Here is a 10,004-nt window from a genome sequence, read left to right on the forward strand (position 1 = left end):
TGGAAATCACATTGGCCGGCCATGGGAACGGACAATCCCGCTGCTGGCAGGGGTGCGCTGTGCCAGCTGGCGGGTCAGAGAATCCCACCCAAGAACTAGGCGCAGGACCAGACAATTCAGCCCCTCAATACCTTTCTGCCATTTCAATGCAATCATGTTGATCTCCCCTTAGCATCAACTCCACTTTCCAGCCCATTCTCCATAACCCTTTAACCCATTTTTAACTATCTGTCTATCTCCTCAAATTTACTCAATGTCCCAGCATCCACCACACACTGGGGTAGTGAATTCCACAGGTTCACAACCCTTTGAGAGTAGAACATAGAACAGTACAGTACAGGCACTTTGGCCCACGATGTTGTGCCGACCATTTATCCTAATCTAAGATCAACCTAATCTAAGATCAACTTTAATTTACTGCTGTCCATGTGCCTGTTCAAGAGTCTCTTAAATGTCTCTGATACCTGACACCACCACCTCCGCTGGCAGTGCATTCCACGCACCCACCACTCTGTGTAAAGAACCTACCTCTGACATCTCCCCTATACCTTCCTTCAATCACCTTAAAATTGTGTCCCCTCGTGACAGCCATTTCCGCCCTGGGGAAAAGTCTCTGGCTATCCATTCTATCCATGCCTTTCATCACCTTGTGCACCTCTATCAAGTCACCTCCCTTCCTTCTTTGCTCTGTTGAGAAAAGACCTAGCTCCCTCAACATCTCTAAATAAGATATGCGCTCAAGTCGCGGCAACATCATGGTGAATCCCTCTGCACCCTCTCCAAAGCATCCACATCCTTCCGATAATGAGGCGACCAGATCTGCACACAATATTCCAAGTGTGGTCTAACCAGGGTTTTATAAAGCTGCAGCAAAACCTTGCAGCTCTTAAACTCAATCACCCTGTTAATGAAAGCCAACACATCATACGTCTTCTTAACAACCCTCTCAACCTCGGTGGTAACTTTGAGGGATCTATGTACGTGGACCCCAAGACCCCTCTGTTCCTTCACACTTCCAAGAATGCTGCCTTTAACCGTGTATTCAGCATTCAAATTCAACCTTTCAAAATGAATCGCTTCACATTTATCTAGGTTGAACTCCATCTGCCACTTCTCAGCCCAGCTCTGCATCATGTCAATGTCCTGTTGTAACCTGCAATGGCCCTCGATACTTTCTACAACTCCACCAACATTCATGTCATCGGCAAACTTACTAACCCACCCTTCCACTTCCTCATCCAAGTCATTTATAAAAACCACAAATAGAAGAGGTCCCAGAACAGATCCCTGCGGGACACCAATGTTCGCCGACCTCCAGACAGAATACTTTCCATCCACTACCACTCGCTGTCTTCTTTCAGCCAGCCAATTCTGTAACCAGCCAGCCAAATATCCCGGTATCCCATGCCCCCTGACTTCCTGAAGGAGCCTACCATGGGGAACTTTATCAAATGCCTTACTGAAATCTATATACACCACATCCACTGCCCGACCTTCATCAATGCATCTCGTCACATCCTCAAAGAATTCAGTAAGGGTTGTGAGACATGACCTGCCCCTCACAAAGCCATGCTGACTATCTTCAATCAAACTGTGTTTTTCTAAATAATCATAAATCTTAGCTCTCAGAATCCTTTCCAGTATTTTGCTCACCACAGACGTAAGACTGACTGCTCTGTAATTCCCAGGGATTTCCCTATTCCCTTTCTTGAACAGGGGAACAACATTCGCCTCCCTCCAATCATCCGGTACTTCTCCAGTGGAGAGTGAGGACGCAAAGATCATCGCCAACGCAATCTCTTCTCTCACTTCCCATAGCAACCTTGGGTATATCTCATTTGGTCCAGGGGACTTATCTATCCTCATGCTTTTCAAAATCTCCAGCACATCCTCCTTCGTAGTAGTGGGGGGGGGGGGGGGGTGGGGTTAGTAGTGGGGCCTGCCGAAGCCTAAATGAGGATGGCCAGATGTGTAGCAACCACTGGCGACAGCAACTCCACTGAATTCTTGTCGCCAGTGTTAAATCCGTGGTTGGCAGAACACATAAACGGAAGTAGAAATTACAGAATAAGGTTGATTTTGATGCACTTACAATGCTCTTCCACCCAGGACACCCAGGGTCTCCTTCCTTAACCTGTAGCTAGGGGAAGCCACGCCCCCCTTAGAGGAAGGCCTGTCTGTCTTCAAGGGGAAGTTCATATTCCAGGACATCACAGGAAATCATATAGTCCTGATCCCGGGACCTCTATTGGAGTTATAACAGCTATTATATCCCTCCTCAAATAAGGGGACCAAAACTGTACAATATATTCCAGGAGCGGCCTCACCAATGCCCTGTACAGCTGCAGCAACACTTCCCTACTTTTATACTCTCCCCCTTTAGAAATAAATGCCAAAATTCCATTTGCCTTCTTATTACCTGCTGTACTGCCATGCTATTTGCTATGATTCATTCACGAGGACACCCAGAACCCGCTGCACTGAAACACTCTGACGTTTCTCTCCAATAAGATGATAAGTTGCCTTTTTATTTTGCCGCCCAAAATTAATAAACTCACCCTTGTCTATGTAAACTCTATCTGCCAAATTTTGACCCACTCACCTAACCTCTCCATATCCATTTGTAAATTTCTTATTTCTTAATTGCAACTTATTGTCCCACCTGTTTTAGTGCAAATGTGGCTACAGTACCTTCTATCCCGACATCCAAGTCATGAGTATATATTGTAAATAGTGGAGCCCAAGTACCGAACCCTGTGGTACTCCACTAGTTACATCTTGCCAACCAGAAAAAGACCCATTTATCCCGACTCTCTGCCTTCTGTTGGTTAGCCAGTCTTCTATCCATTGCTCAATATCACCAATGTTATTCAGAGTGTACTGAATAAATCTTCAGCTTTTCAGCAGAGGAAGCGAAGCCTCAAGAACCAAGTCCCTCAGCTTGGGCTTCACCCAAAACCAACATCGCAGCTGAGCCTCACAAATAAAAATCGAGAGATAGAAACTTGTGAGAGCTCAGTCCGACTGAGGAGAGAATACATGATGATGCACAAAGGGCAAGTGATGAGGAGGAATTTGGACGGGAGATAAGGGAGTCACTATTCTTTAGAGGGAAAGGAAATGTTCCTCCTCAGCTGTGTTAACTCAGTGCCCAGATCTAAGCTGTCCATCAGTTAAAGGAGTGCCTGTTATCTTCAATCAGAGACTAGGTAGCTGGTCATTCATTTCATTGCTTGTTGAGGAACCTTAATGTTTTCAAATTAGCTGTCATAATCAGCTACATAACCAGTCATTATGCTTCACCAGTATTTTATTAGATGTGAAGTGTGTGGGGATGTCCTGGGAATGTGACAATGTGCTGCACAAATACAAGTTATTTTTGTCTGGCTCAAAACACCATGTAAAATGTTTTCTTTCAGAGATCAGTCTTTGAAATCTTTGTCCTTCAATGAGGAAGAGCGACAAAAGCTGAAGTCTGATTATGAAAGAGGTGGTGTGGAACAGGTTGCAAGATTGATACAGAACAAATTAGATGTCCCGGACAACACAGAGTTTAACATCGCAGTGACAGGTCAATGCTGCTCAGGGGTGTCCACCTTCATCAATGTGATGAGAGGACTTCAGGATAATGATGAGGGAGCAGCTACAACTGGAAGTGCACAAACCACAATAGAGCCAACCCCATATCCACATCCCCACTTGCCAAATGTTTATCTCTGGGACCTGCCAGGATGTGGAACTGCTCACTTACCAATGAATAAATACCTGAGTCCAATGAAATTTGAAAGATTTGATTTCTTCCTCATTATCAGCTCCATGCGATTCAAAGAAAGTTATGTAAAACTCGCCAAAGAGATTTAACGACTGGGGAAGAATTTCTACTTCATTCGATCTAAAATTGATTTTGTAATCTATTGCCAAAGAATGGCAGGGAGGGAATTCAATGAAGAAGAAGAACTGGAAAAGATCAGGAATTATTGTGTCAGGAACTTGAACGAGGCAGGGATCCCATCGCCCCGTGTTTTCCTGATATCAAACTTTGATCTGAATCGGTATGATTTTAAATGGTTAAATGACTCTCTTGAAGATGATCTTCTGAATATATACAAATGTGTGCACGTCCTGGCTCTTCCAAACCTAAACTTGAAAATCGTTGATAAGAAAAGGGAAGAGCTAAAGAAGCAAATCTGGATGCTGGCATCACTTTCAGGAGCATTAGGAGCTGTGCCAGTTCCTGGAGTTTCCCGTGGTTGTGACATTGGGATACTGATTGGAGGAATAATACATTTCCGGAAATGTCTGGGTCTGGAAGGCGCCTCACTTCAAAGACTGGCCAATAGGGCAGGGAAACCCGTGGAAGATCTGAAAGCCGCGGTGAACACGCCTCTGTTGGGTGAAATAACTCGCGATTTAATTGCAAGGTTACAGTGCGGTGTCGCTGGATCCATCTGTGGAGCGGAATCGTCATTTTCAGTGACCTACAAGGTGCCGAATGATGCAATTGATGATCTTGCAGAGAATGCAGAGCGAGTGGTGAAATCAATCCTGTGAGTCCATAACATATTAGAAGTGGTTTCACCCTTAACCCTGAATGTTGGAGGAATTATACTTTACAATGTTTTGTGGGTTCGTTAGGTTCTAACGCAAATAGCGTTATGGCCACAAAATCTCACAAGAGGACCAAGATTTGTGCTGACGAGATTTCAGAATGCAATCTTCCCCACCCCTGCCCTTAAACTATACATAGTTGAACATAAACTATAACGTCACTAAAGGGCTTGACACCATAGCATCCAGCACCATGGATTGACCCCCCCACTTCCTGCTGGCGTGACAACATGGGGGTAATGAGCAGGGGACTAATGTGGGGGATGGGGGGGCAACCCTTCTCCAAAATTAACTAAGTAGTTGATAAAGACATATTAAGGACGGGCAATAAGTTATGGCTGCCTGTGGGAACTCTTGGATGCAGTTCCTGTGATCCATCCATGTCTGCAGCCAGTGTTTGTAATTCCAAGAAATTCAGCTGAGAGCTATTGAGTTGGAAGCTGAGCTGCAGATACTGCAGGGAGTTGGAAAGCCACCTTGATACTTTTTACAAGGAGGCTCTGGTAAATTTTAGGATGGGATCTTCTGATTTGGCCAGTGGTCATGGACGGATAGCGTGAGTGTGAGTGAGGTAGGTAAGGGGGTGCCGAGGGCAGGAGTACAGGAGCTTCAACCCTTGCTTTTGTCCAACATGTCTAAGGTTCTTTCAATGTGTCTGAATAGGAGTGAGGGCTGTTGGATGGGTGAACTGATCAAACATGGCACCCTGGTACAGGAAGCAATTCTGGAAGGAGAAATGTGGAATTAAGTTGTAGTAGGGGACAGTACAGTAAGGGGGACTGAGTCTGTTCTCTGTAGCCAAGATACAGGGCCAGAAGGCTGTGATGTCTGCCCATCTTCAGGAATTGGGACAAATTGCTGCACAAGGTTGGAGCGGAACTTGCAGTGGGAGAGGGAGGATCCAGTTATCGTTGTCCATGTAGGTGCCAACGAAATAGGTAGAACGAGGAAATATATTTTCCATAGTTAGTTTGAGGAGCTAAGAATCTAATTCGGGAGCAGAACCTCGAACAATTTCTGGATTATTACCTGAGCGATATGCAAATTGGCACAGGGCAAATAAGATTGGAGAAATGAATGTGGGATGAAGGCAGGAACAGAGTTGGATGATCAGTCATCATCATAATGACTGGTAGAGCAGGCTCGATGGGCCAAATGGTCTACTCCTGCTTCTATTTTCCATGTTTCTCGTACATGGCTCAAAGACTGGTGTGAGAGAATTAGGTCCTGGTTCGTGAGGCACCAGCACCATTATTGAGTTCTGCACTATTGGTGCGGCCTACACCAGAACCGTGCTGAGGCTGGTGTTCTAGAGAGCTGCATAACTAGGGAAGAGAGGATTGTAACCTGAATTGTGGGGCAAAAGATCAAATTTGCAAAGATATGGTCAAGGAAAGAATAGAGAAAAGGCGCTAGAGAAAATTATTAGTACGGGAAATGATAAATAGACTTCGACAGGAAAGAAGCAAGAGTGCAAATCTAAGAGTGCATCAGGCCAATAGTTACAATAATAACAAAAGGACAAAACTAAAGACTCTGGATGCAATTTACCCTATTGCCAACTAAGTGCTCACACCAGCAGAAAAACCAAGGTGATTCCTGCTGGCACTAGAAGCTATCCCAATGTGCGATTCCAATGGCATTTCAAAAAACTTTTACCCGCAAGTGGGTTTTCAGTGTCATTTAATGACACGGAGTTCCTGCTGGATCTGAGAGAGGCAGGATCTCTCTGATAGGCTGCACTTTGAGACCGGGGCACTCTTTTAAAGAGCATCCGGATGTCAAAATGCTCCTGCAGCCCACTCCCTGCCCGGATTGCTGGCAGGGCACTTACCCCACCCTATTCGCTGGCAAGGACACCCCCTCAGTACACCCTTTTAGCTCCCCTCCCCCCCCCCCCCCCCCCCAGTCCCACCCTCAGCTCTTGTCAATCCTCACTCCCCCCATTCCTTCCTTCAGTCCCCTTCATTCACCCCTTCAGGCCCTGCCCCTTGACAGTGTTACCTTGGCACCTTGCAGTCCAAAAGGTGGCAAGGTGGTAAGTATCCTCACCACAATTGCCTCCATGGTGCTGAAGGGGTTCATGGCAGGCGGGGGTCAAGGGAGTTTGTGCTGTGCTGGAGAGGCTCAGCCTGTGTACCTTTCCTGGGATGGTGGTTGTTTGGCTGTTCTTCCCATCTGCAACCTTTAAACCCTTCAAACAGTGAGTCAGTATATAAAAATTATTGTTTTTTGACAATAAAGTCAAAGAACAATACAGCACAGGCCCTTCTGCCCTCCAAGCCTGTACTGGCCGTGATTCCAACCTTTGCCAAAACCCTCAGCACTTCCTTGTGCCGTATCCCTCTATACCCAGCCTATCCATGTGTTTGTCAAGATGCCTTTTGAACGCCGTTAATGTATCTGCTTCCACAACCTCTTCTGGCAACGTGTTCCACGCACACACCACCCACTGCGTAAAAACCTGCCTCGCACATCTCCTTTAAACTTTGTCCCACAGACCTTAACCTATGCCCCCCTGGTGATTGACCCCTCCACCCTGGGAAAGAGTGCTTGCCCATCCACTCTATCCATGCCCCTCAATCTTGTAGACCTCAATCAGGTCACCCCTCAACCTCCGTCTTTCTCATGAAAGTCTACCCATCTGCAGCCTTAACACATTAAATAGCCTGTCAGTATCTAAATATTAAATTTTGCTGATAATAAAGTGAAAGTTTTCCTATCAGTACCCCTAAACCCTTTAATAGGTCTGTCAGTACGCCAAGTTCAAAGATTTGTGAATTAAAAGAAAAGTTATCCATTTAATGTGGTGAAAATCATTGAAGTGGCTTTCTCACAGACAATTTCATTGCCCTTTAAAGTATAGGAGCCTATTTATATTCCTGGAAGACTAAAAGCATTTGTTTACATTCAATCTCTCACACCATTGCCTCTTAAAATCTTTTATATTGACAGGTCAAGGCAGTTTCAATGAGGAGATTAAGATTATTTATTTATATAGCTCTGTAGGGATCCATTTTTTAATGAGGCTTCCTCTTTGATCTCAAGTATTGCCTAGAAAGAAATGTGGGGGCAGATGTGAACACTTTCGCTTCATTATGAGAGAACTTTAGTTTTTAGATACTGAACCACTGTTGAACAGGTTTCAGATTTCAGATGGGGCGACTTTAACTTTGTTGCCAGGGAACATTAATTTTTAGGTACTGACTGAATATTTAATCGGTATGGGCCTAAACATAGAAGGGTACATGGCATCTCAGAAGGACGAGGAACAGATGAGGGTGACTAATATTTAAAGATGTTATTAACACAATACAGAGGGATAACCTACGTTCAGGAAACCAGCACATAGAAATGAGATGAGAAATGGTAAAGGCAAGAAGTCACTAATGGGAGTCGTGTCGCGACCCCAAACAGGAGCAACAGGGCAAGGCAGATTATAATGGATGAAATCACAGGGACTTGTCATGGCAATAATTGTGGAGGATTTTAATCTACATGCAGGGCTGAATTCCGGTTGTTCCGTGCTTGCCAACGGCGCACCCGGTCACAGGTTTCCCGGAGACGTGGGGAGGATGCAATGGAAAATGCCAATGACAGCAGTGGGACTGGAAGATCCTGCCGCCAGCCAATGGTGGCTGCTTCCCACTGCCGAGCAACATGCCGCAGGGAGGCCAGAGAATCTCGCCCAAAGACTGTAAAAATCAGATGGCCAAAGTTAGCCGAGATGAGGCGATCAGGGAATGCAATAAGGTGTTTCTCAGAACAGCATGTTCAGGCATGAACTGGAGAGCAGGCTATACTAGACCTAGTATTACGCAATGCGTTAGGATTAATTAATTACCACAATTACCCAGAGGTCCTAATATGATTGAAGCTTACATTCAGTTTGAGGGAGAGAACTTTACCAATGAAATCTTATCAAATAGTGTAGCAAGTTCAAGAGGATGAATGGATTACTTCAGCTCCTAATGTGGATCTGTTAATGGGATGAATCTATTGTCACATCTGGCTAATATCTATTAGTATTTCACCAGTAATTAATTAGATATGAAATGTATGGGAATGTGACAATGTGTTGTATAAATGCAAATTATTTTACCCTGGTGTGAAACAAAGTAATTTTCTTTTCCTTTCAGAGATTTATCTACATTCTTCAGTGAGGAAGAGCTCAAGCAACTGAAGTCAAATTAGGAAATGGATGGTTTGCTGGCAGTTACACCACTGATACAGAATAAACTAAATGATCTGGACAAGACAGAGTTGTACATCACAGTGACAGGGAAACAGGCCCTGAGAAATAAATCCATCTTCATCAATGCGATGAGAGGACTTCAGAGCGATGATTAGGGAGCAGCTAAAAGTGGAACCACAGATACCAGAATGGAATCAACCCCACACCCACATCCCAACCAGCCCAATGTTTGTTTCTGGGACCTGCCAGGAAATGGAACAACAAAATTCCCAGCGGATAAATACATGAGGGAAATAGAATTTGAAAGATACGGGGTGGGATTCTCTGTTTCAGAGATTAAGTGAAACCAGGAGTTGGTTTAGCACACTGGGCTAAATCGCTGGCTTTGAAGCAGACCAAGGCAGGCCGGCAGCACGGTTCAAATCCCGTACCAGCCTCCCCGAACAGACGCTGCAATGTGGCGACTAGGGGCTTTACACAGTAACTTCATTTGAAGCCGACTTGTGACAATAAGCGATTTTCATAGAACATAGAAAGATACAGCACAGAACAGGCCCTTCGGCCCACGATGTTGTGCCGAACCTTTGTCCTAGATTAATCATAGATTATCATTGAATTTACAGTGCAGAAGGAGGCCATTCGGCCCATTGAGTCTGCACCGGCTCTTGGAAAGAGCACCCTACCCAAAGTCAACACCACCACCCAACACTAAGGGCAATTTATCATGGCCAATCCACCTAACCTGCACATCTTTGGTCTGTGGGAGGCACCCGGAGGAAACCCACGCAGACACGGGGAGGATGTGCAGACTCCGCACAGTCAGTGACCCAAGCCGGAATCATTTCATTTCATCCGTAAGTGCTGGCGTCAGGACTGAATCGTAAGAGTTCCACGGTCCCCAAAGCGGTGCCCACCCTGCTTATCACCCTGCCCGCACCCAACGTACCCCTCCCCTCCCCCAACATGCCCACCGCATCCACAAACTCAACCTCGACTCCACCCCCGAACTCTAGACTCCGCCCCAGAATGCCCACAGACAGCAGCAGCAGAGACAGCGACTGTGACACAGACAGTAGCCACAGCACGCCTCCCTACTATCCCCATGCAACAGGACCCACACCCAGCGAATCTGAACACGATTCGAGTGATCCCTTCCTTTATTGAGGACAGTTAGAGGCACCGGTTCTTTTTTGTTGTAATG

The 10,004-nt window shown here is 45.6% G+C and overlaps 1 pseudogene; it reads left to right on the top strand.

Moving 5' to 3' along the window:
• The window catches only part of LOC140418097 (interferon-inducible GTPase 5-like), a 105,290-nt pseudogene extending 96,488 nt beyond the window's left edge, over positions 1-8,802 (top strand).
• Positions 8,803-10,004: the final 1,202 nt, after the last annotated feature.

The sequence above is a fragment of the Scyliorhinus torazame genome, chromosome 5 (genome assembly GCF_047496885.1).
Source record: "Scyliorhinus torazame isolate Kashiwa2021f chromosome 5, sScyTor2.1, whole genome shotgun sequence".
NCBI lineage: Eukaryota > Metazoa > Chordata > Chondrichthyes > Carcharhiniformes > Scyliorhinidae > Scyliorhinus > Scyliorhinus torazame.